This window comes from Parus major, chromosome 2, assembly GCF_001522545.3.
Source record: "Parus major isolate Abel chromosome 2, Parus_major1.1, whole genome shotgun sequence".
In the NCBI taxonomy this organism is placed as follows: Eukaryota; Metazoa; Chordata; class Aves; order Passeriformes; family Paridae; genus Parus; species Parus major.
Genome location: NC_031769.1, coordinates 72,842,126 through 72,868,809, shown reverse-complemented (window position 1 = coordinate 72,868,809; position 26,684 = coordinate 72,842,126). Strand labels below are relative to the sequence as shown.

Below are 26,684 nucleotides of genomic sequence, written 5' to 3'. Positions count from 1 at the left end.
GGCTCTTATTATATGCAGGATATTTTGTCCTAAAGGTTCGTATCTTGAAGAATCAGATTGAATACATCGATGAGTAAATCTTATGACTCCCTTGGAACAGAGAAGGTAACAAACCCCATTGAATGACTACATAGTGAATTACTGCTGTTGAAATTTCTATATGACTGTTGTTGGATGGGTACAGTATAAGGTTTTGTGAATGGCCTGAGCTGTCTTTATTTTAAGGCTTTGTTTATTTTGGGATTATTCTTGTTACCTATCCTCATATCTTGAACTAACAAGGCAGAGACATTTCAGGGATATATGGTATGGCTACATTATTATTACAGTAAAATAATGTAATGATTCTTAGAAATTACAGGGAGAATTTATACATAATTCATTTCATTAAAAAAGGGCTAGTTAAGGACAATTCCTGTGGCAGATGAAATTCATAGGTAGTTCTGGCTGAAGGGTTTTATCAGGAAGGAAAAGTGGGAAGAGGGTGCTCACAGTTGCCTCAGAATTCTTTGATATCTCCCTGTGTACATGGGTCCACCTGCCTTGGGTTTACAGTCACAATTCACAGGAAGATATTTGACAAAGCTTTGTTCTTTTTTAATATTTTTCTGATGACAAGGCAGGACTATTTGATGATTTTAGAATAAAAAAACTGAAAATGGGAAGAATCTGTGACTCAATTCTTACATGACAGCTGAGCACCACTTAATGTAAGCATATCTGTGAGTAACAGTGGCAATCTTCTCTTTATTGCTTTCCTAGAATATGAAGCTTTGTTCCATATCCCCAGTATATATCACCAATTTTACATCTTTCAATATATTAACTATTCTATTTAAATGGTCTAGAAATTTATTGTGAATGGAATCAGCAGTAGTCCCATCTGCCCAATGAGAAAGAAATGCATTTTACCTATCTTGAGGTCTTAATTCCATTTTCCATGATGCATTTAATGTGATTGTCATGACTTTGAACAAAATGTCTTTGTGGAAGGACGTGCTTTTTTCATAAGCTGTTACTACCTTGTTTTGTTGATCCTTTTTTGCTGCAGTAGGGATGAAGAGAATCTCCTCATCCTGGAATACAATATGGGTATCACATGATCTCTAGGTGTAAATCCATTTTTACACACAAATGTATGTATTGGGAGAGATGGAATAGCTGACATTCAGGTGCTTAAAATAATATTCAAGAGTTAGGAGAAAGAAAAATGATTAAGTCAACAAATTGACCTAAAATGCATATTACATTGATTAACTTCATAGATACTTGAAAAAAAAAATCTTTTGGATACTCTCCACAGGACATTTGATGGAGATATTTAACTCAATGAGGTAATTCAGATTACTCTCTATTAGTTAGCAATGATTTTCAATGAAGTCTGTATCCTTCTGTTAAACAGTTACTCAGGATCCACCTTTGCTGAATGTTGAGATTCTGAAATAAAGTTAATTATTCTGTCTAATGAGTGTTGCAAAGGCCTTACACAAACCTGCATGAAAGTCTTGTAAGTGTGGCTGGGATTGTATTTGTTTATTTAATTATCCCAGGGCATATATATATATAATATATATATATATTTATTTTTTTTTTAAGGGGCACAACATCTGGACATCAGTAGCAGACAGACTGCCTGTTGTCCTGATCCAGCTGCTTTCTTCTGGCTCAGCCTGAAAACTCAGGAGAGAGCACAAGTAGGGATTAATGAGCTGTTTTCAGGGAAAGCAAATGCTCCAGGGAAGGTAAGTGACTGGGTAAGCAACAACACCATAGTGTAAGTACAAACTTACACTGGCAGTGGAAATAGAATGCAAAGTTTCTAGACAATGTTAAAATGATTATATAAGAGCAAACCTTTATTTGAAGCTTTCAGGTACAAAATATGGCAAAAACCACACCTCAAATCAGATTAGTACAATTTTATAAGATTGGGAAATTAGAATATTTAATATTAGAATATTTAATATTGTCCAATAAGAGGAGCAGTTGGTTAAGTAATTTCCCCTCTGGGCTCTGGCCTCTTGGAGCTCTTCACCCAGTCTCCTACCTTACCTTTATTATGTCTGTGATTATATGGTGGAAAATAAAAAGTCCTTGGTGAAATAACAGGCAAAATTAAACTAAATTTTAGACATGCATCAATATGTGTCTGTTCACTGTGGGAAAGAAAGCTGGAAAAGCACTAGAACTTATACTCTATATGTATACTTAACAGTGTACAAAGCTACAAATACATGAAGAATATATCAAAGCTAAAAACTTAAGGCACCACTTAGACAGTTGCAAAAAAGTGTAGAGAGTGGAGCAACTTTATCACAGATAGATCTAAAAAGGAAGACCTTTTATCTGAGGGCACACCGAGATTAAATTTTAAATACTGTTATTTTGCACTTCAATGAAGATGTGTAATTATACTTACTTTGAGCTCCTTAATTTGGAGGGATTTTGGTGTCAAAGTCTTTAATTAAACTTATTTCATGGAGTCCTGAGAGTAGCTAAAAACCAAGAGTTCTTTAGGTTCATCATAACTAGAATCTTCTGAATGACCCTTCAAACAACAGAGAACAGATTCATTTGAAGCTGAAGTGTAATTCTAATCTGATGCTAATTCTGAAAATTTCTGATTTTTTTTTTATATAAATCAGTTTTTTTGCAAATTTGTGATTTTTTTTCAGATAAAAATTTCTCCTCAGTGAATGATACTAAATATGAGGTTTAGTTTCAATATGCACTAGTATAGTTGTAATGACATAAATAAAATCTATTAAGGTGGAATTTTGGAACTACTGGTCTATACTTATCTATCTTAAGGGGAAGCAAAATTACATTTCACAAAAATGTGTGCATAACCTTGAACAGAAAAAATGCATTACGATTTTTTGTTTGTGTATAAAAAATGTATTTAGGTGGCCTGAAGTAGTAAATTCAAAATTAAATTTGATTTTTAGAAATGTAGTACAGATATGGAACCTTGTAAATCAAGACTCTTTATGTGATAGATCTGAGTACATTGCACAAAAATTATGCAAGCAAGAAACTGAGAGCTATTTTTTTTCATTTTAATATATAAAAGACCAAATATAGGTTTTGATGTAAAAGCTGTTAACTCTTTTTTGTTAGTCTTTTTTGTTGTTCTTTGTTAACTCAGCTAGTTAACTCTTTCAAAATGTTTTGCTAACAGCATAAACTACAAAATAATAACTAACAACTGTACCTTTTTTTCTCAAGTTATTACATATATATCTTTCATGGATCAATATATGATGTGTCTTTTGAAAGTGCTCTTAGCTATGTCATTTGAACAAACATTCATAATTCTTTTCATGAGGTGCTGCCTATTTCAAGAATCTATGTTAATACCTTCCACTGATTTGTGGACTCTGGTAAAAGATGACTTTCAGTATAGGCTCAGTTTTTGTTTTATTTTCTTCTAGCCATATGTTTACTTCATATAATTAAGAAAAGCAGAGGTAAAGATTACAGACATAATTTTGTATGAGTGGATGAAAGAATATCTTTAACCTAAAGTCAGTCCAAGAAAATTAGCTGCTTGACATCTAGTTAGAAGGGCTGATCAAACAGTGCAGGAAAGGTAATATTTGTTCAAATGCAAATGACATTTGCTTCTCTAAATTTTGATTAATCAATGTGGTCATAAGGATGTATTCTTGATCTCCAAATTCCCTGCTGAATAACTATTCCTATATAATTGTGCCAATATCCAATGACAGTTTGGAGTTTATGGAGATTTTACAAGCACCAGGGGCTTTCTGGGAGACAATAAATGTATGAAAAAGAGGTAGTCTCTCTTTAGTGATGGGGAAGTAATTGGAAAGATGAGATTGTTAATGAACTTCTAAAGTGTAGAATAAAATTAAGAAAATAGCAGAATATTCAAATATTAAAATGACAAAATTGAAAAGTATAATCCAAAGCAAAAATGGCCAGATCTTCAGGTATTTTGTAAATCTCTGATTTTGCATATATTCTGTGAAGAGCTCTTCTTAGTGGACCACAAAACAGTGATTTGTGTGAAGTATAATAGTTTATTTTTATTTGCTGATGTATTTAATTGGAAATTAATATCTAGTTCTTTGCCTATTGCTTCAGTATAAGTGATTTTCATTTTTTACAGAGGAGAAAAGAAAATTCTTACTTCTTTCTAAATCTTCCAAACTGGGTAATATATATATTTCACTAGTAAATGTAATAATTTATTTATTTCTACATCTATTATAAACCCTTAAGTATATCTTCTTTGGCAGGGTGCACACCTCACCCATAAAATCCAAGCTGTTACTTTATTTGAAATGCATACCCCCCTACTGCTTTCACATGGGCATAAAATAAAGCCCATCCCTGCTATAGGATATATAAAAGGGAATAGGGGTAATGGAAGTTTCAGTACTCAGCCTATGTTTGGCTCTTTGTTCCTCAATGTTCCCTGATCTACTTTTGCCCCTTGCCTTCCTAATTTGGTATTATAAATAAATGATATCTAACTCCAGCAATTCTTTTGCTTATTCTCATTCAACATACTATGCAAAATCTATTCCTTTGTTTGCTCTTTGCTCAGTAAGAAAAATGGGTGATCTTTGGACAATTAGAGTTTAACAGCCGTAGAGATTTATTTTACTGTGGATACTCCAATCCCTTAACGTTGCAAAAATCCATACCCAGAAATTCACATACCCCAATACCTTAATTTTGCAGAGACCAACACACTATTAATGTTTGGGTTCTTCAAATTATTTGTGTGACAGAAAGAAGCTGTGAACTGTGATCAAAGTGATCACTGCCGTGGGCATCTTTCATATTACCCCTGCCTTCAGATTTCACCATGTCTTTCTTTTCATGGCTGGGCTTGGGTGCACTCAGCTATAAAGAAACATGAAGGTTCAAAAGATACAGAAACAAACCTGAGACTGGAGAGTTCATGCATGCACAATGTATGTAAACATACAGCAGTATCCAGTATTGCTGCATCTGGAAGAACAAAGGTTACTTCAGCAAGACTGAATTTTTTTATTCTATCATTAGCAACAATTCCTTCTGATCATAGCAGTCTGTATGTTGGGTTTTTTTTGGTTTTTTTTTGTTTTGTTTTTAAGATTGTTATGTATTTCTATGCTTTGAGATACTCCACAAAAAGTAGATTTGGCAAAGTTCTCAGTATCGCTTTCCCAAACCCCAGTTTGTTATTGCAAACTTACCTCAGTTTGATTTACTAGTGTGATTTATTTATTGGTTTTGTGTCCGTGGCATCTATAATTTACAGTCATTCTGCAGGCTGGAAGATCTCATGACAATATTACATCGAAGTCAGTTTGAATTAATTCATTAGTTAAAGAATCTATCGTAATTTGATTTCTTTTCAACAGTTGTCAGTGATAGTGTCTGATGCCAGCTAATCTTGATTATTAAAAACAACAATAAAAACAAAAGCTAATGGCTAGTTCAGTAGAATTGCATTGCTTAAGGCTTGCAGCTGATCTTACAGCTAATAATATGAGTGTGTTGCAATTAGTTCTGATAGATGTTCAGATTGCATTTCCATGATAAGGGGAAAGAAAAAAAAGAAACAGAAATTTGACTTTATAGGCTATTACTCATTATTCAGGCAATGGCAATAGTTCCTTTAAATTAAGTGGTCAGGTTCTGCATTGGGATTTATAAAATATGATCTTTGATTATATATGGACAAATCAAACATGCTGAAACCTCAAGACTGTAATGTCAGGAACAAATCCCAAGACATATAGAAAAAGTATGGTTTTTGTTTAGCAAACAAACTATTCAAATCCCAAAGCCTATGTCTTTGAATATTTTTGGTGTTTAAGATGCTGATTAGCCTTACATTTTCCTTTGCCAATTAGTATTTTCCTTTGTTTCAGAGAAGCCTGTTCTTCTTCTCTTCCCTTTGTGACATTGTTTCTCCAATCAAAGAGTTCAGATGTTTAATTATTCAAGGACATTTTCTCCAGACAGATATGGAATTGCAAGTTTTCTGCAATAATATACATGCAGGGCTGACTTCTGCTCATGATAAATTAACGTAATTTTGAAATGGCTTAATAAGAATAAATTATATTCAAATAGGAAGCAGTAGAATTTTTAGAGTATTACTCCCTTTACCACGACCTATCTACACTGAAAACAAAGCAAAAAAAGCATGAATAACTTTACTGAGAGAGATTTTTGTTTATCCAACAACAATTTTCATGTGGCACAAATACTGCACTTTAGCTGTTTGTACAATTACATGCTAGCATTATCTTGGATGCAGAATCACTATCCACAGCTTACTTTCTCTAATGAAAAGTCCTGGCCACTAAACTGGCTCATCTGCATTTTTTATGACTATGCAAACTGTCATAACTTAAAATAAAACCAAAATAATGCAAATAATGCCAGCAAACCAAAAGGTTTTATATTTAGAAATACTTAAGTCTAGCTCTAAGCTGAAGAAAATTCAATTCAAATGTTATCACGATTTATATAGCAAATAATTTTTGCTTTTAAGACATTTATGCTGCACCATCTATTTTTTTTTGCATGGTATGCAGATGGCACGGAGGTTTCAGATATTCAACAGACCAGCTCCTGCACACTCTCTGTTTAAACCTTCCCAAGTTTAACAACAACTGAGGATCCATTTTGCTTGATCAGGCTCTCAAGGTAAATGGTAGGATTTATTTTCTACTAATCTACATTGTATGCTTTTCTTATCTCTATTTGTCTGTGATGAATTTGGAAGTTATTCTGAAGCTCATTGTAAAATTCACCTCATTTTTAGGAGTAGGTTCATAATCATATAGTTTAGCTTACATGAAAATGACAAGTTCAATGAAGTGCTTTGGCTAATATTTCCAGATTTTTCTGCCTAAGTTATTTCACCTGCATTTATGGACTCCACATTTTTTCTAACACAGAAGGAAGGACCACCTGATTTTCTGTTTAAGTTAAAACTTTTTTCTCTTGAAATAATAAACTGAGAATAATATAAACAACAACAACGAAAAAAAACAACTGGCCATAGTAAGCCACCCTTGATTTACTGAGGTGTGGAACATAGTTACCAAGGGAAATGCTTATCTTACAATATCTCATGTATCTTTCAGGGATGGCCAGGTTTGAGTAAAGTTTTCTTTGTTTAAAGTTGCTGTCATGTAAAATTAGAATGGTTTGAAAGTAAATTGCATTTTGTAAGCAGTATCAGTCTGCCCATAACAGGATGAGTACTTCTAATTCACTATTGTGAGAGAAATTCCTAGATATCTTTTCATATTACTGAAAATCTGAATCTTATAACAATTTTTTCCAATCTTTTTTCTTTTCCCTAGATTGCCATTTATGTTATAAAACATATATATATATTTCTATATGAATACATGTGCAGGCCTCCCTGCCCTCAGATCACCCATATATCTAATTTTAATGACATTCTCTTTGCATAAAATAGCTACTGGGATGGTGTGAGAATGGCATGGTTTAGATCTGGGAAGGATGTCTATTTACCACAAGAAAAACAAATATGTGAAACAGTAGTAAAAATTCTAAAGTTTTCATGCTGTATTTCCATTAACTGATTACCATTTACCAGTGGTGTTTGTTTCCAGAAGGTGCTGAAGTTACTTCCAGCAGCCTGAGAAGGTGCTGGTATGTAATGATAAAAATACTACACCTGAGCAGACATTCTGTTTCCTTTTGGAATAACAGACCAGATGGCTTGGCTTACAAGACTGACTCAGGCAGCAGTAGCTGCAATAGATCTTCAGGTGTTATAAATTTTGACACTGTGATAACCTGATATTTGAAATCTTGCTATGGTATTCAGAAATGTTTAATAAAGTAATTCAAGTGTATTATTGGACAGGTCTCTTTTGGCCTCATTTTTCTTCTCTTCATTCAAGCTCATTTCATCTTGTTTGTTCTCCACCACCACGTTTTTGGTTTCTTTTTGTATCCCAGGACTGAAAAATCAGATGCAAAACTTGACAAAGGAAAGATACTAATGAAACACTTTACTACACTGGATTTCAAAAAGAAAGTGAAAATGTGAAGAATGCTTCCATTAAATATATTTTTCTTGCACTAATAATAAGGAAGCAGGATAAACACAGCTTCCAAACATTATTTGAAAGAAGAAAATTAATGATTACAGTATTACAAGAGAATGCATGGTCTTACTGCTCTTGGGGTTTTTTTCCAATTACAGAATGCTTAGGTTTTTCAAGAATAAAAACAAATTAAGTGTGCTTGTCTTGGCACATAGGGAACATAAGGCAAATAATGTGGCAAATATTAATAGAAAAATTCTGAAGACTACATTTTCTCATTGTGTGCACCATCACCAGTGGTCATTTCTCTGGACGACAGTTTGACTCAATGGCAGGAGGACAACTCCTGATTATTTTCCGTTCCCTCCCGCCTTGAAAACAAGGGATTAATTTTGGAATTTCATATTTGGGCTTACTACAATTGATACATTTTAGAATGTTGATGTGGGCTAGATTTAGAGAGCTCAGTATCTATCTTGATCACTACAGATATATCTTCATTTTACGTCTTGGAAACTCCTCACTTACCACTTCTTTTAGTAGTACCAGTTGTTGCCTTTTTCCCAACCTGGAAATGCAACTTGAGATAATTTTAGCAAGGAGGTAATATAAAAGAGGATCTTTAATGAAAGCCTTCAGGGGCAGTCTGGAAAGATGTCCACAAAAGCCTGCCCCAACAGAGATGAGTACACATTTATAGGTTTTAGGAAATCGGCATAATTGATAAAAAGCACCAATTAGGAGGACAAGTGGTGATGCAATTCCTCCCCAGTTCAAGCCCCTTCTCTGGAGTCCCCACCTCAACACTAGCTGTACCTTGTCCATGAGAATGCATCTCAAAGAGTTGTTCTCAAGTTCGGTTCCCAGGAAGAACCAAGATAGCACAGGGGCCTTGTACCCCCCATGGCTTGGAGCTCTGGAATTTGTTTTGTCTTTCTGCCTAGGGAAAGGCCATGGAAAATTACTGGAAAACTTAGCTACTAATACAGTAGGGTACAGAACTACAAATAAATGTTTGAAAAATATAGAAAACATATAAAAGGAAAAAAAAAAAGGCAAAACCCAAACCAGCTTCACAGTCATTGCCTATCTGTAAAGACTGATAATGCTCCTTAGTTCTGGTTGGTAAAATACTGTTAGTTAGAGCTATCTTTACCACTTAATTCTATTTTTTCTGCTAAAATAACTTCTCCTCTCCCATAACCAATGTGACTGTACATTACCCACTTGAAGCTGTAGCAGTTCCAGTGTACAATTACGTTCCTCAAAATCACCCTGATCGTGTATGTCAGTGTTTATCTTTTTAAGTTCTTTTGTTTGTTTCTTTGTTTTTCTTTCTTGCATGTAATCTTCTAAAACTGTAGCTTGGAGTTTTTTGTATGACAGAAAGAAAACTTCTACTTGGTTTAATATTCTCTCTAGTATGTGATTTCCAATCTTCAATAATTAATCAATAGTTTTATCACAACACATTTCCTTAAGTCTCTCAAAGGTAAGAACAAAGTAAAGTTTTGGGAAGTTTTGTTTTGGTTATTGGAGAGGAGAAGACTTTGAGGTATTTAAAATACTAAATAAACTATTACTTATGTTTGGTCCATTGCTTCCAGGAAGGTTTTTTGTGTTGTACTTTATGTATTCCTTCATGTGCTCTTGGTTCTATAAAGACACTAATTAGTTGAAATATATGTCTAGCTGTAAATCTCTTGCCATGTCTGGGGTGGGGAGAAAAGCATACTGTCTCAATGGACTAGCAGTTTGACTATTAAATCTATTGACTCACATAATTGTACTTCTATGAAGAGACTCCATTATCTCAAATTTCCATGGAGATATTGACCTGATTGTCATCTTGAACAGCAATTGCAACTCCTATATAACAGTAAAAAAATTTTAGTAATACGCTGTTTAAATAAGGAAAGGGGAAATAAAGCTTGCATGACAGAGTAGATTAAAATTTCCTAGTATGCAGCTAGAATTGTATATGTGCAACCTGATATAAATGCATAATATGGAACAGAAATGAGTACTAGTATAATTGTTTGAAGTTTTGAGATCTCCTCTGACCTACATGTAGCTCAATCAAGTATTGTGCGTAGAGTAATTATCATGTCAGAGTCATTAAATCTTCAAATTAAGGCTTTTGCTTCTTTGAACAGAAGAATGAAATCTTTCAACTGATGAATTCATTAAGTGACAGTTACCTCCACACGTCTTTCTTAGAGGGTATCTTTTACTTGAGGAAACCAAAGCTTATAAAGTATATGGATGTCCTCAGGTGACTTTATCGTCCTGGTATCCCTCCCAAATCTGTCTCTGATTTAAAGGAAGACAAGGCCCTGGGGTGATTTTACTGTGGTCTTCCAGTACCTGAAGAAAGCCTGCAGGACTGAGAGACTATTTACAAGGGCATGTAGTGACAGGACAGTCACAAAGGGGAATGACTTCACACTGAAGGAGAGTAGGATTAGATTAGATATTTGGGTAAAATTCTTTACTGTGAGAGTAGTAAGTCACTGCAATAGTTTGTCCAGAGAAACTGTGGATGCTCATGCCTGGGTGTGTTTAAGGGTAAGTTGGATGGGGTTTTGGCCAATCTTATCTAATGGAAGGTCCCTGCTCACAGCAGGGTTGTTGGAACTAGATTTATGTTGGAACTAGTTGGAACTAGAACTTTAAGGTCCCTTACAATCCCAACCATTCTATGATTCTGTGGTTCTATGAAAAGAAATTAAGACATACAAAGAAAACCTACTGAATCAGAAAAAAAATGTGATAAACAGTTGAAGATAGGTGGTATTGAACATAGAACAGTAAGAAAAGCTGATTAAGGATGTTTTAAATGAATGATTGCTGAACTGAGGTCCCAGAAGTAGAATGTGGACAACATTATGATAAGATTTTTTAAGATTGCATGGCAAGGTCGTCACACTGATTTAAGCAGTATGTGAATTTGCTCTCTACATTCCATCCTCTGGGACTCTTTTGGAAGACTAAGACCTTCCCACCAGTAATAATAGCTGTTTTCCTACATTCTGCATTTTGATTTCCTGTCGTTTTCCCCCATTGCTTTCTTTTTCTTCAAGTTTCCTAGCCTTTGGATTGCCAATGTTGCTGAATAAGAAAAAAAATAATTGCTTTAATATCTGACAGTTTCACTTTAGGCAAATGTAGAAGAATTTGAATAGGAGAAAACCAATGGTGTTATCTATAACAAAAAGCTTTTCTGAAATCTTTAATCCCCTTATGAAAGTTACTATATTCTTGAATCTTCAATTTTGGTATGCTTGTTAAGTCTATGATTATGGGAATATATCCATGAAAAATTCACTTAAGGATTGTCTAGGGATGAAATATATCTACTGCATTAAATAGTTTGCATCATACTGCAATAATTGCAATGCCCTCATTTTATCTGAACTTTTTTTCCAATCTGATTATAATTGACACAGAAAGTTGACCAGTTTGCAGAGACTATGCATTATACTACATGAAATGATGTAATTAATCTTAAATTTTACATAGCTTATCCCTACTGTCAGCTTTCCTTGTACCTCCATTCTTCACAGTGTTCTGATCACCAGTCAGCAAATTTGATCCAGAAGTTTAAATGGAATTCAGAACTACAATGCTTAAGAAAACCTTAAACAGTATGTCTATCCAGAGGAAAAATCTACTTGTATCATATGTCTGTGGAATCCTGTCATTGATTTAGTTATGCAGCTTTCCCCAGAGAAGTTGATTTGTGAACTTGACTACTTTATACATCAAATACTGCATTTTAGAAAGGTTCTACATAAAACATTTTATTGAATTTTTAGCTTGCAAAAAGCACTGTTTCCAGTATTATTATTATTATTATTATTATTTTTATTATTTAGTGAGTAGCCCAGATTTCATAATTGTCTAGCTCTCCTTCAAAAAAGAAAAGCCAACCAAACAAAAAATCCCCAAACAAAGAAAATAACCCCAACAGAACCCTCCCAGTTTCAAAAACCCCACTTTTAAACTAGCAAGAAGACACTGAACATGGTATACAGTGATCTTGAAAGTGTAAAGATGAGGTGCTGCATCTGAATTGAAAGATGCAGGCATCACATTTTGTTTTGAAGATAGACTAGGTTAGGGCTGCTCTTTGTGCTGGGTTCTGAATTTTTAGCCTAATTCTCATCAAAACTCTATTTTCCCCAGATGACAGAAAATGTTTGCCCTTACATTCTGGTTTTCAATGGAGCAAAGAAATTGCAGGAGAGAGAGCAAGGATCTTTCAAACAGTAAAGATTCAAAGCATGTAGTGCTTTGAAAATCAATACAGCAACCTTGAACATGGGATCTTTGTGTGAAGAGCTAGTGCAAACAGTTCAGTAGGAAGAGAAAATGCTAGATAATGATTTCTAAACCAGACATACCCTACATTCCTTTATAAAACGGGATATTTGGATAAACTACACGAAAAATGCTCTCAAGCAAATGGAAAAGAAGCATGAGAAAAGCACAGAAACAGGAGAGTTGTCATGAAGAAAAGAAGGAAATTGACCGATGAACAAGATGAAGAGTTGGGATGAGGCTCCTTTGTCTATGCATGTGTAATACTGCTACTTGATCAGAGAACTAAAATAGTAAAAAGATAAGATAAACCCACATTAAAAATAGCATATTTATACTAGAAGAAAACAGTCTTTCCTTCACCTTGTCATTCTTGCTTCCCGTGCAAAGAGAATGCAAACATTTTGATCATTGTTGCACTATGCAATAAGACAGGGACCTACCGTGCAAACCACATATCAATTCAGACTTCTTTTCTACTGTGTTATTTTCATTTTTTTATATAGAAATGTAATCATTTGCAGGAGCAGCTTCTGCATGCTTACATATGTGATAAAATTCTTGGCTGTGTGAAAAGCAGGCAAATACAAAAACCATGCCATTGCATCTGGCACTATGTTTCTACCCTGCTACCCCAAAATTGTGTCTATAAGGAATATCTATGTTTCCTACTGCCAATTCATTTTCCTCCCACTGATTGAATAAGAACAACTCAACAGAACAGTGGGAGGAACAAGTTCTAATTTCTTCATTATGTTACAGCACTGATTGCTCACCTGTACTACTATTCTTTTTCTTCTTGAAAGCAGAAACGTTTTACTAAAAAATTTGAAGTTATTTAGCATATCAGTATTTTCTTATGATTCTCAAAAATCAAACGTGCTAATCTCTGAAAATAGATTCTTATGTACTTTATTAGCTGGACTTCAACAGAATTCATTAGATATAAATTTTCATTTTCATCATTGGTAGGACATCTATGGCAAACACAACAGAAAAAAGAATTTAAAATTAGCTTCTGTGTCTGTCAGAAAAAATGGCATTAGAAACCATACATTTTCTAGTGTTTTCAAAATGCCAGTATTTTAAACATATTATTAATTCTTTACAATCTCTTTTATAACTCATTTTCTAAAACATGAGTTCAGTATTTGATCAAACTGAACAGAAGGCTGTTATATAGCACATCATGTACATTTTAAAGCTACTCAATGATGCAGTAGTAGATGAGTTACACATTAATATTCACAAGGATGTATCTCCTTAGGAAAACTAAATTTTCATAAGGAAAAGATGATGTTTTTAAAAATGCTTAATTAAATTAAATTAATTTAAATGTGATTTTTTATTATTTTTTCACAATTTTTTCATTTATTAATATTTATTAGAGCAGGATGGTATGTTGATATAAGTATTTTATGTTAGAACATTTTGAAGAGGTTTAAATTAATGTTATATATGAAAATTTAAAATTTGGACAAGTTTATTAAAAGTTTGAAATATTTGTTTTTCCAGCTGAATGAAGAAAGAAAAAATAAATTGGTGTCAATGTAGTGTAAGCACAATTTAGCAACATTATTCTCCTACTAATCCAAAAACACAACACTGTACCAGCTGCTAGGAAGAAAAATAACGCTGTCCCAGTTTAAATCAGAATGGTATCCATCCCTAATTGTATATCATTTACACCATGCCCACATCCCATTTTTCTCTACATCCCAGTTAATTATCGTCACTTTTCCCATCTTTTAATATAAACATACAATATTGTTTTCTTAGTCTATGTATTATCCTACTAAAGCCTGTTGAGTTCATTTAGTCCATGACTTTGGGCTTCATCAGTCATAAAATTTCAGGGCATGAAAGATGGTCTGTGATGCTGGATTGTTGCAAGCTGAATTCAGTTCTGATTCCATCACCATTGCACTTGTCCAGCTCCATCACAATTTATTCTTCACTAATCTGGGTTATTTTTACTGTAATACTCTTAATATGGTCACCATGGAAGTAATTATATAAAATGGTATATACCAATTAACAATGTACAATTAATTCATTTTGTCTTCTTACCCAGAATTAAATTTCCTAGAGGTACACACTGAACTCCTGCACTATTCACCAAGTGCACCCAGGCCCTTGAAAAAAAGCAATCCCACAGATGGATGTACCTTTGCCTGAGGCAAGAATAATTTAGACTCTTTTCCCCAGTCTATATTTTAGTATATATTGGAGGAAGTCTGTTCTTTTCAGTTTTGATTGGGCAGGGCCAGCCCAACTGGCCTTGTGTTGTGTCTTGTGTTGACTAACCAAGTGGACTTTGCAAAATGCTTATCCCAGTGTTTGAAGATCCTACCACTCGCTGCTCCCAATAGAGTTTTTAACAGTCAACTTCATTGCTGGATTTTCCCAGAAGATGTGGTATATTTAGATTATTCTGCCAGCATCTGTCAAAATTTACAGATTTGAAAACCTTCATCTAGAGAGAATTATGTACCTATGTAGTTGCCTGGCTGTCAGACTGAGTTAATAATGGCTAGGGCTAGAAGATTCTCAATTAATTGCTTTGAAGATATGCAAAATCTGTTACATGTAACAAAATTCATGTTTGGGGCCAGACATCATCTGAAAACCAATTTGAAATTGCAACACCTATAAAAATTAGCACCAATCATTCACACCTGAAATTCAAGTTCTGAAGTTGTATCTGCCTTGATCAAATGTTTTCAGTTGAAGAGAATAAAAAGTTTTCTGCCAGATAAAAAAACCCCAAAACAACCAAACAAGGCTGTGTTCTTTTCATATCTGTCATTATCCACACTACTGATTCTTTGGATTCTTGTAGCAGAATCGCATAATCACAGAATATGCTGAGTTGGACGGGACACACAAGGATCACTGAGTCCAACTCCTGGCCATCCCCAGGAGTCCCACCATGTGCCTGAGAGCCTTGTCCAAATGCTTCTTGAGCTCTGTCAGGGTTGGTGCTGTGACCAGCTTACCCGGAGAGCCTGTTCCAGTGCCCAAACACCCTCTTGGTGAAGAAATCTCTTCTAATATCCAGCCTAAACTTTCCCTGACTCAGGCCATTCCCTTGGGTCCTGGTCACCAAGTGAAGAGATCAGGGTCTGTCCCTCGTCTTCCCCACACTAGGAAGTTGTAACTGCAGTGAGTCACCCCTGATCCAGGCTGAACAGACCAAGTGACCTCAGTTTCATGATGTCACCCCATTCACTTACAGCCCTCTGTGTCCAACCAGTGAGCCAGTTGCTCACCCATCACACAGTCTGTTTATCCAGCTGTGTGCTGGGCACTGACTGAAAGGATACTGTGAGAGACAGTATTGAAAGCTTTACTGAAACCCAAGAAAATTACTTCAGCTGGCTTCCCTTGGTCAGCTAGGTGGGTTACCTTGTCATAAGAAGAAATCAAGTTTGATAAGCAGGCTCTCATGAAGCCATGCTGTCCGTGACCAACGACTGCACTATCTTTCATGTGTTTTCAATATCCCACAGAGTAATCTCCTTCATAACCTTACCAGGCGGTGAAGTGAGACCAACAGGCCTGTAGTTTCCAGGCTCCTCCTATTTGCCCTTCTTGAAAGTAGAGACAATGTTTACTAGCTTCTGATTAGCTGGGACCTCTCTGAAGTATGCAAGTTCAAACCTGGCCTCAGAGCAGGTCTACAGGCAATTTCTCAGCCATTTTCTAGCCTGGTGGCAGAAATGTCAGAAGAAGCTGGGTGGTTACAGAACATCCATTCTTGGACGTTCGGGGTTGGTAGGATAGACTGGCATACAGTATCTGCAAAAACTTGCATTTATTATCAGGAAGGATCCAAAAAAATCATAGAAGACAGATTGCTTTCATGTCTGATCCTCTGATGAAATGAAGCAGTGATGCACAATTTTTTTTTCCTGCTAATAAGTCATTTGTGATGTATAGTACTGAAAACTTGACTCGCCACCAAAGTAACTACTATTAACATGCAGTTTAAAACCAACATATTTAGATAATGATGTGCTGTTAATTTTAAAATATAGATTTTATTATTCCTCAGATATATTCTGAGAGAAAGAGAACATTATATTTGTCTGTGTCCATAAGATAAGTCTGCCATGTAAAGGCTGTTGTCTCAGGAGTAGGGTGATGCAATTACCAATGTGAGGCAAGCTGACAAAATCTGACATTTTACACTGGCGTGTGTTCTTGACTGTGTGATTTATTTTCATAGTCTGCAAACTATCAAATATCAAAACACAAATAGATTGCTTCATTTTGTTTGACTGTGGATTGAGGAGGAAACATACTGAGCAGGAACTTGAGGGAAAATATTAAATAATTTTTAAAAATATTTTACATGAAAGCCTCTATGGAGAAAAGAGAAATAGATGAAAGAGGGGACTAGAATGGCTGAGAGGTGTTGAAGACAGTTGTAAGATGACAGGTGGCTGGAAAAAAAGAAAAGAGGTTTGGGGACACCCATATGAGTAGCTGGAGAAGAGGAGGATTTGAGAACATGAGTGCAATGATGGAAACACTCCAGAGACAGAGAGATGGAGGACCAGGAACTAGGATCTGTCAAACAGATTCTGCTGAATATGTGCCTTCCTCCTGGAAACTGAGCAATGAGGGATTTTGTTCCTCTGCTGGAAGGGGAAGATTCATGTTCATGAATTCAGTACTAGGAATTGTAGATGTTCAGATAGATGTTCAGGCATCATTATGTGATGCAAAGATCTGAGCTCACTGTCTCTCCAATAATGGGATGTTTTGGCTGTATGAGGTGTATTTTCTGCTGCCCATGTGAGCCATCATTTAGGGAAGCTTTTTGTTTTAAGTTAACAATGACCACACTATGTCAATAATCACACAAATGTCACCTGAATGCTGACAAAATGCTAGCCTTGCATTAAATAGATTAAATAGGCAAATGCCGATCCTTTGCCCTTGCAACAAGTATTGCATAACAAGAACACAGAAAAGCTGAAAAGACAAAATATATTGATTGTGTAATCATTAATGGCCATAGTAAATTTCTTGTGTAAGGCAGTTAATATGTCAAACAATGTCATTAGACAATTTTACTAAGATCTAGACATATTCTAAGTTCTGGTATTTTTTTCTGAGAAGAGTAAATGAAGATCATATACAGAGAAAAACAATGTTTCTACAATGAAAAAAAGGTAATACGGGCAGGAAAATTCGGATGGCAAATAGCAGTTAAAAGGTCAGGCCAGAGGCACATGAAACAACACAGGGTCACATTACAAGAGAACATGTGAGAGGACAGAGAGGAGGAAGCTGAAATCTGAAACGAGAGTAATAAGGAACAAAAAATTATTTAATGGAAAACAAAGGAAAAACCCAAGGAGATTTGCAGTGTAAAGAACGAAGAATGAAAATGCATTGTTATTGGAAAATTATTGGAGTAATGAAAACACAGAGAAACAAAATATTGTGATAGGCAGTACAGCAGTGTTACTGTGGCGTGTAACTGAAAGGAACACAGAACAACTGTTAACTGTTGTTGAATTTGCCTTAACATTTTCTTAGAGGACAAGTGGAGAAGCTAATTACCCACATGCAGAAGGGAGTCATCTGAGGCGTAATTGTGGAGTACCTGCCTCATAAATACACGGAAACCCAAGATAAATAGTGCACATTGCATTGAGAACAGAGTATTGAATTAGATCATGGGAGCAAGCAGAATATGCTAGCAGAAGACTAGAGCCAGTGAAGGAAAAGGCAGAATTGATACTCATTGTTGCACCAGCTGTTGAAACTGGAGTCTTTCTACAGGCAGCATGTGTTGAAACAATGAGGTACCAGAGTGCTGTGGTCTCTTCCACAGCCCCTACACTCTCACTTATTTCTGCTGGCTGCTCTCAAATATTTAGTTAAAGTACCTTAAATTCAGTGCATTTTGAACCAAAACACACCAAAACTAAATGCCTCAGTTTAGTCTTATTATTTGCAGTTGATATGAAGTCTCACAATATTTGGAATCAAAAAACTTTTTCTGTCTGATACTCAGACTTTGAGTTTTGCTCCACAGCTACACCACAGATATAGTTTATAACACTAATAAATGAAAAAAAAAAAAAAAAAAAAGGGAAAAATTACATGTTATTTAAAAACAGCCTAGGTTTTCTGTATTCTATATATCTATAAACAAAGCCAACACTATCAGTTGTATCCTTACTTCAAATACAGCCTTTAATGTTATGGGTTCTTTGAGGTATTCTGGGAATAAGAGTCTGAAACAAAGTAGGTGTCTATTTCCAGGTCTCTTTAGTTTCCCAGTGTTTTATAGTGTAGTATTTTATCTTACAGATAATTATGAGTAAATGTGTTTCAGGTTTAGCAATAAGAAATTTCTTTGAGAGCATTATGAGCTTAAAAACACTGAAATAAGAAATATCCTGCCATTTCTGTATTTTGCAGGGATTTATTTCTGAATCCAGAAGACTTTCATTTCTGATAGCTATTAAAAGGTGATATATATGCCAAACACATTGTATTCATATTCTTGGGAATTAATGAGAGACATTATGTAACAATGTGTCATACTGTCACAATTTAAATTTTTTGAATATTTTTTCACTGCACAAACTGCTAATTTCTAGGCAAACAGCTGCATTCTGAATTATTTAGAACACTTGTTCTTTAGCTAATTGACAGTTAATTGATGCTTTGAGAGACCATCAGCTAAACAGTATGTAAATGAATTTAGGCCTTGCTTCTCATGGAGACAAGAGACAGCTTATGACCTACTTCCACCAGGGCAGCTACTCTCTTCACTTGCCAGAGATAGGCTGCAGAAGTTACTTCATGTAGAGCTACCTCCCTAAAATATTCTCTCTTCTACTAGGAACTTGCAGTTCTTCTTCCAGAGATGGTATCTGTCTTTAAAGAAATGACTGAAGTAATCAGAGAGCAGCACATCCATTTATGAACTGTCTCACTTTACTTGGTATTGTTTTATCTCTCTCTCTCCAAATCTCAGATATATATATAGAGTTATGTCTTTGGACCAAAACGATACAGCACACAAGAACAGCAGATTCCCAACTGTATTTTTGACTAGTGAAAAAAGTAATCAATTTTGTACTTCTAATGTACTGTGTTCTTTTTTTTCTCAATTTTCTTCTGAATATGTTTTGGTAGTTGGAAATAACCTCACCCAGCTTGAAACATTGCCTTTCCTCTTATAGAGCTATAATTTTTATTTTCTGTATTTCAACACTGGCATTTACTACAGTGCCCATCTCACTGCCAGACTTTATTATTCCCTTGAGATGTTACACTGCTGGTTTCCTTGGTCACTCACTGATAAGGTGTTGCACAGGACAGCAAGGTTTATTGAACTGGAACAGAAAAAGCAGAATCAGGGACTTGTAACTCAAAAAGAAAACACAATGCATTTAACTTCATGGGGTACAAAGAAGCCACAGTAGTTATGCAGAATTTTTGTAGCCTTTAGGATTTGGTCTGGATAGGACAGGAGTGTAAATATTTTCCTCTAGATGGCAGGTTTTGGCAGGCTTTGTTTTAGTCATGTAAGTAAATAGAAGGTCTTTCAGGACAAATTACCTAGTTTAGTCACTAATTTTATCCAACTAAATTCTTCCACTACCCCAGCTGTGTATGCATGCATGAGTGTGTAGACCCCAGTGTCTATGTTAAGTCATGAAAATAAGGCAGTAATTTAATATTTTGTAGATAAAGTTCTTAAAAGCATCTGCTAAAACTTTATTTTATGAAACAGATTAGGAATATCTTTCTTTGAAATGTACATGTAACTTACGGTCAGAAGAAAAGTCAGATGAAATCCTAGTTTTCTATCACTTTCTTAAACTGTTTACCTGCTTATTAACTTTTGAAAGATAGTTAAGCCATATATCACAATCTCCAAATTAATCACTTTTTTGCAATTGCATCCCAGAGAATGACAGGGTGAAAAAGGGTGAAGCAACTGCTTTGGAGCCTTCAGTTACTGCTTCTCAACTCACACATCTTTGACATATAATAATTCTAACTTTTAGGGGTTTGTCTAGTCTAAACATATGTTTACATATAATGGGGAAAACAAGGTACTTAATTTCTTAAGCAATGTAAATGTTCTTAATGTTCTTTTTAAATTAAAATGTACTATATATTTACTCCTTTGCTTGCCACTTTCTTTGTGCATAACTAGGTTTTTCTGAATAAAGGTATGTGTGTGTAAGGAAAAGACAGTATGAGGCAAAGCTTGGCATATGGAACAACTGCTTTTTTTTTTTTTCTGAAAGGAAAATAAAACTTGAAATTAGGATTTATCTTTTTGTGAGACTCCTGTGACATTGTCTTCATAGATTATTTGTGAATGTGAAATGACACTGATAATTAAGTAATATATTGCCAGCATTTCAAAAATCAGTATTTGGCAATATTCATTCCACACACAGTAATGAAAAATTCAGTCATACAGTTTGCAATGCTCCTTGAATTAGGCACAATATTCACATCAGCTTTTTAAACAGCGCAACCAGGGAATATATTTTCTAGACTCTCTTCAGCTGCAGAAATACATCATGACTGAACTGTCTCTTATACACATCTGCAACCAGGGAATATATTTTCTAGACTCTCTTCAGCTGCAGAAATACATCATGACTGAAATGTTGTTGGAATGGATACTAATTGCTACACTTGCCACCATTTCATGCAGTAATATCCCGTGCAAAGTCCTTTGTACTTATTTATCCAAAGTATAATTTTCCATTCACTGCCAATAAGCAAACCCACAGTTCCTGTAATCGCTAAACTCTGGACCTTTGTGATGGTACAGGAAGATATTGATGTTGTTTTCAGGCTCCCCAAGAATAACTGTGAGGAGTCTAAAGAATGTGTTTCGAAATATTGACAGGTTTTCGTGCAAAATTATTGTATTCAAGAAGAATTACAGGCCACTTTTTAGAGGACAGAGAAAAAGAAACACCAAAATGTTCAGAGAAAATACTTCACAGTTTTCAGGGAACAAAACATTTACATAATATCTTTACATCATACAGTGCTCAGTTTTTGTGTTGCCTCCACATGTGAAACTGCCTTTTCTCAAAGTTAGTTTTCAGTAAAGTGCTCTCTTTTTTTCCAGTTTTTTCTCTAAATGCAGGTTCCATAAGTACAGTTATCAAAAATCACATTGTCAAAAATGGTGTGGAAAGTAAAAGATTTGTTGCTAACAGTACCTTGTTTGTTCCCTCTAAAATGTGATGAAAATTAGCAAGTTGTAAAAACAAAATTAACTGCTCGTGGATTCTCATCTTATCCAGTAAAATTTTCTTCTCAGGTAAGATTTCTATGTGTGATGGTAATGCCTGAATGGGGGAAAAAAATAACAGAACTATAAATAACATAATATCTGTAATTTTGTTCAGCAAGAGTTCTCTTTAAAGACTGCTATTATCTGCTGTCCCATATCATAAGATATGTACTTTGGCTTATACAAACAAGCACTAACCTAAAAAAAAAACTGAGAAAAAGAGGAGTTATGTCTATTGTTTACTGCTGTGAAACATGTACAACCTCCCTTGTCACTGCAGCCAAGTCTTTGATCTCTTTTCTGTCAGAATTATTTCCTGACCCTGAGGGTAAATCAAGAGGTTTTTTTGGAATACCCAGATGTATGCCAAGAAACACTCAAATGTTCAAGATATCCCTGCTACTGGTATAGGGTAAATGTTCCACATAGATTATCTCTGTATACTGGGTTTGTGTACACAGTCTATTTTTACTTTAAAATACTATTAATATTTCTTTGGGATATGTTGAATTACTAAACTCTTATTTGAAAAGAGATATATTTGAAAAATTAAATTATTAAATATTTAAATAATTAAATATTCACCATCATCCTGTACATAGCACAGTACTTCTGAATACTTAAAGGCATGGAGTAATTGCAGGTTTTGACAGATTCACTTTGTAATTCTTTACTTTTATGCCATCAAGGAGCAATAGTTTAGCCTGCACTCATGATGACAATATTTAATGCCTCAAAAAAGGCATTACTTGTTGCTATCATTGCGTTACCTGTCATCTATCACAAAAATATAAACCCTCATCCATGAGAACTCCCCTCTAAACAATTTCTTACTTCTACCTGTTCGTCATATGCTATCTGTTGCAGGTTTTCTCTTGATATTTGAGAAATTGCCACTCACTCTGAAGCAGAGATTACTCCCCAGCAACCACAGTTTTACTCAATTATTTTAAGGCATTATGTCTCAAGGTAACTAGATAAAAAACTTTGCATGTGAAAGAACTCATCTATTCTACAGTATATACTGAGTCAGTCAGTATATGAAACATTATTTTTATTAAAATCATGGGGGAGGGGAGTGTTTAGATCACTTTTCTAAGAAAAGTGATCTAAAATGTTTTTACTGTGCACACAAGGGAAAATGAGTTAGTTCCAGAAGACTGCATGAGCAAAAATTGCTTTACCAAGTTCACAGAAGTTGCTGCACTGCATGGAAACAAGTCACGTGTCTAGGAGTAAGAAAATCCATATGAAAATTAATGTTAGCAGTTAATGTGCAGTAGGACTGTTTCTTTGCAGTTTCTGGCTCAACATCAGTTCTATTGCCTGTTTCACAGTGCTTTCAGGGACTTGGCCAGTGAACAAGTAGAACTAGGAATTAGGGCACAGGAGGAGGGTGAGGAAAGGACGTTCCAGAAGATAGTGAGCATGGAATTAAAAAAAGGCCTGTTGTCCTGCAGGTCTGAAAGACATGGCATGTTTGCCCATTATACAGGTGAATAGTTAAAATCCTGTAGAAATACCACTGTTGTCATTGCAAAAATACTCCAGTTCCCCAAAGGCTGCACAATTAGAAGATAAATGAATCGGGGATTTTGTCACTGTTTTCGTAACAATATTAATATGCTGGTGGCTTGAGTGGTTATTTTTTGTAGTTTATTTTTAATACAACAAAATTATACTGTTGAGGACAAATACAGATGATTCTTAAAAGCCTTTTGAAACAGAAAAAGGAGTGTGATTGGTCAGTTATTTTATAGATACTTGTAAGTAAATTAAAGACAAGATTTAGGCAAACACAGGAAAATACTCTGCCATTGTAGTATTTCTGGCCAAACTGTAATTTTAAGCCCATAAAATTTTTCTTGTTATTGGATTACCACGATCTATGCCAAGCAGTCCAAGAATGTAATAGCTATCCATCTTTTCTTGTATACATATAATGGTTGACTAGTTGAACTGGGAATTAGGTTTGAACTCAAAGGCAATGTAGTTGTAGAGGCTTGTCTAAGGACAAAAATGCAGCCTAGAATTAAATTTAATTAATACATTTCTCACCAGTAGTCTTATGTAAAGCTGAGTGTGAGGTGCAGTTTAGTTGCTGGCATGAGCAGAAATGCACAGTAGTTCTAAGCAATCCATGAGGGCAACTTTAACTATTTGTATTTCTAGTGAATTTAGACAACTATGATGTAATTAGGGGTATTGGGATTTTAATAGCCCATTCTAACACCTCTGTTTTTTGAGTAGGTTTTAAAGGACTCTTTAATGAGCATGAGTGCTCTCAGTCTGAATTTTGTTGTCTCACCCCAAAGTCAGAATTTGAATATTGTCAGACAGCCTCTGCACAGTATTATCTGCTACCAAAAATACTAGTAAGGTACTCTGTGGGAAGAGCACTGCTGTTAACAGTGCTGAGATGTCCTGATAAATACCTTTAAAGGCTGAAAAAGGGCATAACAAATGGACTGTAACTTTTTTCTGATTTTATAAATCTACATGTTCTCATCATATTTGGCATAATAATCAAACTAATAAAGTTTCTAGCTCTGAAGATGATTCTAGTTCATTGCACTGGAATGGCTGAATCCATAAGCTACCAACTAAAACTAAATCATTAAGTAGCAACTAAAATGAAATATGTTTATAAAGCTATTTTCAGGTATTATCTAATGGATGCTTATCTTCATACCACATCATCTTATTTTCTCAGCAAATTGTTTTTAGGGGATATGTGCAGAGAGCACTTATAAAATTTAATGCAATTCAGTGTAATGAAGAAATTTGCATTTGAAGCACAGTCACTTACAAATGTTATGGGACAAGCAGCATTCTATTAGAAGGCATTTCAAATGTTTCTGAACAGCAGCTGAGGAGGATATTTCCTGATGTGGTTCTATTACTACAGCACATTTTCTCTTCATCTGTAACTACTTTTTAAAAATAGAAAAGGCAAAACGGAAACTTCAGTTACCAGGAAATACAAAGAACCTCAATTCATCTTTTGAGAGAAGTAATGAGCAGAAGGCTGCAGTTAGTCATCCACTAAAGCTTTACAGTGGAGAGACTCTGATAATTTGATTGCTCATTTTGAAAGAGAAGTCCTCCCTGTCCCCAGAAGGTTTTTTCTTTATATTGGCAGCTCTGATAGGTAGTTTGTTTCATGAAAAAGAGGAAATGAATCATGAATCAAAAAACTTTCTCTGTCAAGCTCTCTTTTCCCATCCTCCTTCTGTTGCTGCTTCCACATTTTTTCTTGGAAAGGATCCATTACTCTTCCATTATGATAGCTTAAGGAATCAGACTCTATGTATGACTAGTTTATATCAGTCTGTCGTAAGTCATTCTGAGGTAACCAGAATGCCAGTGTAACTTCCATGCAGTCATTTTTTAAATTCCCAACAGTATCTAATAATCTCTCTCTTCTTTATGCCCATTATGCACAGGAGCATCTTTGGCTTTACTTTTGGTTTTGTTTTTCTGATCTACCCCAAGTTGATTTGTGTCCCAGAGCCTTATTCCAATGGTGTATTGTGGCACTCTGCCACATTGCATCTCTAGAAAACTATTGCCATGCTGCTGCCACTCTCAGAGAACCACTTCCACTAATGTTTAAAAATACAATAAAAATGTATACATTCTCTGTAACTCATTTAGGAAAAAGAGTGGACAAACCATCCTATATCACTCAGAGAAAACACAGGATTCTTTGATGAGGAGTTGAACAGAGACTCAGGCTGTGGAATTAGATTAATTGCGCAATGCTTTTTGTGGAAAATGATTGTTTCATCTCTCTGATAACAGCCATCTATCTACAACTTTCTCCCTACTGATGGTTTTGAAATTGAATGTAGAAATTTGCTTGCCTTCTTCACCATTTGGATGATGAACTGCCCTCTGTTGACCATTGTAAGTGACAGCTAGAATTTTAACCGCATCCCCATAAAATTTTCAAACAGAGAACACTTCTTCCTTAATTCCTGCTTGATTCCTCCATGTATCTACAACTTAATGAATCTTGAAAGACCAAAGAAAGGAATTACACTTCAGAAACTGAGGTTACAGAGTATATTAAAGGATCAAGATATCGCTCGGGATATAGAGTGATCAGTCCAAAATGGTTTGGTGCTTCTGAATTTCATCACCTCAGGAGAATTATAAATCAAAGACATCTAGCTATAAATGTGCAGTATGGAAGGATATAGACTCCACAACAGTGTGCTTCATCAGCTTATTTGGCACTGTGGCTGAGGTGGAGTGACATTACATAATTTGTGATGACTTTGTTCTGACATTTTCCCATCATAAAGGATTGAGGGACCAAAGTCACAGAAATGTCATCGGTGATAAATTCAAGCTAGACTTTAATCTTCCTCACTTGAAGTAACATCAAAGGGGAATAACACAGCCTGCAAGATACTTTAGACAACTTATTAAAAAAAGAAAAAGAACCACAACTGACAGATTGAGTGAAAATTGCATTGATAATTTAAGGTGCATTTTCCTTCTGAGCATGTAAGGGCTTCACATACAAAGGCTCAAGTTAACCAGAATGTCAGAAAACATTCAAACCTCTGTAATTTTGCAGTGACTGTATCTGCTGTTTACCTAGCAGACTTAATGTTAAATGTTAAAAGGTCTTTGAAAAAGCAATCTATTCAGTACCTAATTTGAATAATAAAAACATAGTTATTATTGAGAAAAATGCTGCTGATTGCTTGTACTTGAGATCTAGACTCTAAAATTATACATAAGACCTATTCACTTTTTCCAAGAAAACTTGCAAGACCCTAAAACAGAAGTGATGTAGTCTTTGGGCCCTATCATAAACCACAGATAAAGACAGGCAACTCCAAAAATTAATTGCTTCATAACTCGATACCAGTAATTCTTTAATACAGTGTAATATTTAGATTTCACTCTTCCCTTTCTATATTAAAAATTGTCTTACTTTTCAAAAATAGGAATCACAATCTATGTATTCATCAAATTCTGTT

At 34.9% G+C, this 26,684-nt stretch overlaps 1 long non-coding RNA gene across 7 annotated transcripts in view; it reads left to right on the top strand.

Moving 5' to 3' along the window:
- The window catches only part of LOC107200844, a 70,917-nt gene that overhangs the window by 17,462 nt on the left and 26,771 nt on the right, over positions 1 to 26,684 (top strand). For 4 of the 7 annotated variants that reach the window (XR_001519795.2, XR_002001404.1, XR_002001403.1 and 1 more), the window contains 3 exons: positions 1,597 to 1,742; positions 6,567 to 6,678; positions 7,620 to 7,855. This is a non-coding gene — a long non-coding RNA (uncharacterized LOC107200844). Of the gene's footprint in view, positions 1 to 18; positions 106 to 1,596; positions 1,743 to 6,566; positions 6,679 to 7,619; positions 7,856 to 26,684 lie in introns of those variants that run through there. The other 3 variants (XR_001519798.1, XR_001519799.1, XR_001519800.1) reach the window with 3 other exon arrangements.